Raw genomic sequence first — 5,890 nt, 5'->3', positions numbered from 1 at the left:
CTCCCAGTCACATTTTTTGTTAATTTATTGAGTAATATCTTTCATGGCTTTTTAAAAATCTCCACTCCAGGACTCAGTGTAGAGGCACATACTGCACTCAGTTGTCACGTGTCTTTATTCTCCTTTAATCTATATCAGGTTCTTAGCCTTTTTACGACAAGATTATTTTTTGAAGAACGTATTCAATGTGCCATTTTTATGATTTCTCACCTGGAAACTTTTTTGGTGTAGTTTGTCTTACTCATATTTTAAAGGGTGTTTTTATGGCTCTGAGTCTTAGGGACCTTCAGGACAGTCAGGAGCAGACTAGCTATAAGAAAAAAATACCACATGGACAACGGGGTGGGGATTGGCTGTGGGAGAAGGGGTGGGCAGGGTGGGGGGAGCAATAGGGAAAAAAGTGGGACAACTGTAATAGAAAAAACTAAATAAATTCAAAAAGAAAAAAGAAAAGAAAACAATACCACAGGTACAAGCTAAGTGGAGGGATTTTTCTGAACAGAGACACCTCTGGCAATGAAGGGAGGGTGAGGGAGATGGGGAGGCTGAAAGTGCTGCTTGCTTTGGTTGGAGACTACGGTGACGCAGCAGAAGACATGCAAAGAACGGAGCTTCATTACAGGTAAAACATCTTCATATGGAAGGGAGAAGAAGGGGGTCTGGGGCCAAGACTTATTCATCAGACACAGGGAGGGAATGCAGGCAAGGAAAGTAAGAAAATGACACGGGGCTACATCTCAGCAGTTTATAACCCACATAATGAAGCTGTAGACATTGTAACTGTTAGAGGATCAGCTGGCATGGGGACATGAAATACGTACATATACAATAGCAACACAAACTACATTCTTTCAAAAGGTATAGAGATACCAATAGGAATTTTGGTGAAAAGTTACAGAGTAAAGGGGAAAAACAATGTTTAACATTTCATAGAAGAAGTAACCATCGGTGTGATTAAAAAAAAAACAAAAACCATAAATGGATTGCTAAATATAATTATAGCTGCGCCCGTTAGAAGTTATGCAAAAGAGAAGGCCACTCCATAATCAGGACGAGCTTGGTCCTGTGTGCTGTGGACTAGCACAATGGCCAAGTAAAATAATTTAAAATGTTTTGGGGAGAGGAGGGATTTGACAGAGAGAAGGAAGAGCGAGCAGCAGGCCTAGACACTGTGTGGGTATAAGGGGCTACATTTGAGAATTAGGGGCTCTTTGGGCTATTAGGGCCGAAAGGAATCTTGGCAGAAAAAGGGTCGCTAAAGATTTTAGAGATGTTTGCCATTGGTGCATGGGGGTGGCATGCCCTCTTCTCGCTCTCCTCTGTGATGCTTTCTGTTCTTTGGGACCAGCTGCTCTGCTCTCTCGTGCTTTCTCAATTTCACTTTTCAAACCGAGGCCATCTTCACTTGCAGACGAGAACTACTAGGACCCTCATGAACAAAAGAAAAGGTTTTGCTCAGAAAAGGCAACACTCTCCATCTTCCCGGTCACTTTGCAGGACACGTTGCTTGTCTAGCATGTGCTTTTTTCTGAGTAAAAGAAATCCCTTTATGTCATGGGTAGAAACAAGTAGTAGTATCAGAAATAAGTTGTGCTAAAGTCTTCACCTCTATTTTGAAAACATCTTTAGTTTAAAATAGGAAGCAGGTTTTTGACTCTTAATCGATCATGGCTAAAAAACCATGACCTTACTTAGTGAGTTCACATCCAGTTTCCCAATTTTTAAATCTACTGTAGCCAGGTGCTCTGACTACAGAGGGGAAGGACAGGGGTGTTAAGCCATGGGCCAAAGAATTCCTCAGTTGAAATACTTTTCTCCTGTAAATTTGTTTTCTTTAGCCAGTGTTTGCTGATTGTGAGTCTGACTAACTACCTTATGTATCATAGGTAAATGACTGGATTCGATATTGGGTAAGGAGTTTTTCTTACATAGTCTTAATGGGGAGTACTTAATTGTTTTAGACTGGCTGAATGTCGGGGAAATTTGTCCAGTACATTTGTTAAACTTGAATATTACTTATCTAAGCATCCTTTGGACTCACAATTTACTATGAACAAAAACTGTTTACATTTACCCATTTTGTTCTAATATTACATTATCCTTAAATTTTTTCTAATGTTTTTAAAGGAGACTACTGTATTTTAAAATAAACTACTCTCTCTCTCCCCTCTGACTACAGTATTTAAAATAAATAAAATTTTGTGCAGGCAGTGCTCGCTGCGGCAGCGAAGGCGGGGGAGGTTCGTTTGGGTCCCTAAGCAGGGCTTAAGGATGTGCCAGAAAAGAATTTCCCACCACCTACAGAGAAAGGGAGTCCCACAAGCCCCAAATCAGAAGAGCTTGGTGCAGGGGATGCAGGGTTGGTAGCATCCCAACCTGGAAGAGTGAGAGATTCTACTCAGAAGATGGTTGTGAGCAAGTCTCCCCAGACCCTATCACAGAAGAGACAGTCTCCTCCTGATAGTCATTTCACAAATAAAATACTCTCACAAGATAAAATACTCTCTCTTTCTCTCCTTTGACTACAGTATTTAAAATAAAATTGGGCGCAGGCAGTGCTCGAGGCGGCAGCGGTGACAGGAGGGTTCGTCTGTCGCCCGTTGGCAGCACGGCGCCGAGCTCGGAGGCCGCCACTGCAGCTCATTTTCAGTTGCTTTTTTAAAGACAGAGGCTCATGGTGTAAATTATTGTTTCCAGTGCTGGGGCTGGAGGCCTGGCAGAATGGGTGCTGATGGAGCTACAGGGGGGGATCGAGGCTCGCTACAGCACTGGATTAGCTGGAAACCTCCTGGGAGACCTACGTTACACCACTGAGGGAATCCCTGTGCTGATCGTGGGACCTCATATTCTGTATGGGAAACCATCCACCTGGAGAAAGCTTTAGCTGTCCTTGTCAAACACACTCCTGGGGAGCAGGACTGTAATGAGTGTGGCTATGAGACTGGCACCTAGTCCTTGGTGACAGCACTCATCAAAAACAAGATTTTTGTGTCGGCCTGCGAGCCAAGTGTCGCTGGTTCGATTCCCAGTCAGGGCACATGACTAGGTTGCACATGAGGTCCCCAGTTGGGGGTGCAAGTGAGAGGCAACCACACAGTGATGTTTCTTTCCCTGTCTCTCTCTTTTCCCCTCTCTCTAAAAATAAACAATTAAATAATTTAAAAGAAAAACAAGATTCTTTTCAAAACTCGCCCCAAGCCCATTATCACCAATGTTCCCAAGAAAGTATGAAAGAACCCCGGATTTTCCCTAGAAAGTGGCCAAACCCTTGGATTCGTGCCCCACCGCCACCTTGAGGACAGCCCGATGGTTCCCTGGGACCACAGGGGTTCCTGTTCTAAACACAGGCCACCCACTGGGCATGATCTCAATTCCCTCCTCTTGCCTTCTGGAAATGGTCCTCCCAATAATAGGCACATTGGCCTGAGCCCTGGACCAAGTCCCAATTTGAGATCAGGCTTTGTAGGTACAAACCCTGCCCCAAGGTCGGGTGTGTTTCCAGGCCCCAGCCTTGGGTCCACCCAAAGAGCAAGTGGCCTGGGGTCCAAGCCTCGGGCCCAACCCAAGGGCAGGTGGCCTGGGCTCAGGCCCTAATCTGGATACCAGAGCAGGTGGCCTCTTGGGCACAGGATCTGGTCTTAACTTAAGAATGGCTGGACCTCAAGGTCTAGATCTTGCCCCCATTCTAAGAGCAGCGGGTCTTTTAGGAGCAAATTCAGCTTCTTTTTTTCTTACAGGCTTCTGGAAACATGGGCACAAGCCCATCTTCCATGGCAAGAATATCTGGCCCCATGGGCTCAAACTCGGGTCTTGGCTCTCGGGAAATTGGCCTTCCAGGGCCAAATCCATCTCCCATGTCAAGTGCTGCTGGCCACGTAGACCCTAATTCAGCTTATTTTTCAAGACCAGCTGGCCCCATGGGGTTAAATGCTAACCCCTTTCCAAGCAGCACAGGTTTAGGAGCACTGAACCCAGCTGCCTTTTCTCAGTCTTCTGGCACATTGGCTTTAAACCCAGCTACCTTCCAGAGGTCTGCCGGCCTCCAGGGCTCAAATGCAGCAATTTTCCCAAGAGCCTCTGGGCCTTTAGGGCCCAACCCAGCTAACTTCCCAAGGGCCACTGGCTTACAAGGTCCTAGTTCAATGACATTGCCAAGGTCTACTGGCCCACTAGGCCCTGGTCAGGTTACTTCCCCAGGTCAGCTCCTGGGTCTCTGGGCTCTTCTGCAGCGGGCCCTGTGGATATCAACCCAGCTCCTTTTGCAAGGCTAACTGGGACCCTAGGTGTAAACCCAACTTCCTTTCCAAGGATGAATGGCTCTGTAGCCAAGACTTTGGTCCCATTTCCTAGAGTGGGTAGTCTCCCTGGCACAAACCCAGCTGCTTTCCCCAGACTAGGGGGTGAAATGGATGCAATGTACCCAAATGGAAAGTTACCCCCTTAAATAGCATTTTCTCTCCAGGACCACCTTGGTTTCCAGACATCGTGGTTCTGGGCAGAGGCTGTGTTTCAGGCAAAAAAGGTAGGTATGGAGCTACAGTCTGAAGTACATAGCTGGGGCTCAAGTTCAAACAAGCCATCTTTTTCAAACGCTGCTTCTTTCTTGATTGAAGGTGAAACGTTATTTGTGGGACATGGACTATGGCAGGCGGGAACGATCCTAGCCTCGAGAGAAAGCATCTCCAGCCTTCCAGAAGCCTGCTGTACTTTTGCCCCACAGCTTTCTGCCCCTTGTTTCTTACTAGTTTCTTGAATTGTTCTTGTGGACTTCCCTCAGGGGTACATTGACCTGCAGGTCCCAATTCATATGTAGTCCCCTGCTCACCACTGGGGAATTGGCTCACTGCTCTCTAGAAATGTTGCATTGGTGAACAGACCATGCTTCAGCAGCTGTGACCTGGGCACCTTGGACCTGGTCATCCTCTACTGCCATACCTTTTCCTGGGGGCTTGAACACATTACAGGGAAGTGTGCAACCACTTTAAAGACCCACCAAATACAATTTCCACTTGATGACTGGTCCTGCAGCTTCCTTCTCTGGGACTTAGAGGAGGCCAGAATCAAGGCTCCCCTGCTCATCCAACTCCCTCTCCACTGGTACGCCCAATCAAAGAACGTCAGAATTTAAACTGATGTGGATGGCACATGGGGTGGGGGGTTGAGGGGTGAAGGGAAGAAATCACTGTGATTTGTTCAACCTGATGTGAAAGGATGGTTGTTTTTCCTGTGTTGTATCTTTTCTTACTGTTTATTTAATAAATGGGATGAGAGGGCAAAAACATAAAAAATAAAATAAAATAAATAAAATTGAACTACATTAGATTAGCAATCGTAAATATTTTATTTTTTAGTATTTCTTCATAAGGTTATTTAGAACATAGAAATTAGTTGCTTGTTACTTTAAGTATGATACCTGTCAATTATTAGTCTTACTGGAATTTATGCCTGGATAATGCATCAGGTCTGAACAACTCAGTCTGGGAAGACATCATCTTGGTTTATCGGTGACCAATATCAGCCTCATCTCTTCATGGAATTTGAAATCTTTCTTCATCCTTCAGATACAATTGCTTTATGGTTAAGCATAAATATTCTATTACTGCTCAATAAAAATTATTAAATGAGCTGTGTTTAGGTAATTGAAACAATACCAATATGATTATATTTATAATTAATATTCATATTTTACCTTTATTTTAATTTTTAAAATGAAAATAATTTTAATACAATTTAGAAACTCATAATTACGTTTTTGTACTCAATATTCACTTTTGTTGGTTATATGCTGTTGAGTAGAAATTAAAATGTGATTGTATATTGAAGACGGTGGGTACCCATATTTATCAGTGGAATGATCTCAAATACTGGATATAAATATATTGTAGATATG

At 44.2% G+C, this 5,890-nt stretch overlaps 2 pseudogenes; both read left to right on the top strand.

The window, feature by feature from the left end:
• Positions 1-2,674: 2,674 nt before the first annotated feature.
• Positions 2,675-3,231, top strand: LOC150012988 (chromosome transmission fidelity protein 8 homolog; annotated as a pseudogene).
• A 75-nt stretch (positions 3,232-3,306) lies between these two features.
• Positions 3,307-4,444, top strand: LOC150012987 (uncharacterized; annotated as a pseudogene).
• Positions 4,445-5,890: the final 1,446 nt, after the last annotated feature.

Source organism: Furipterus horrens, unplaced genomic scaffold (genome assembly GCF_987537825.1).
Source record: "Furipterus horrens unplaced genomic scaffold, mFurHor1.1.pri manual_scaffold_4, whole genome shotgun sequence".
In the NCBI taxonomy this organism is placed as follows: Eukaryota; Metazoa; Chordata; class Mammalia; order Chiroptera; family Furipteridae; genus Furipterus; species Furipterus horrens.
The sequence above is the reverse complement of the archived record's forward strand: the minus strand, read 5'-3'. Positions and strand labels throughout refer to the sequence as shown.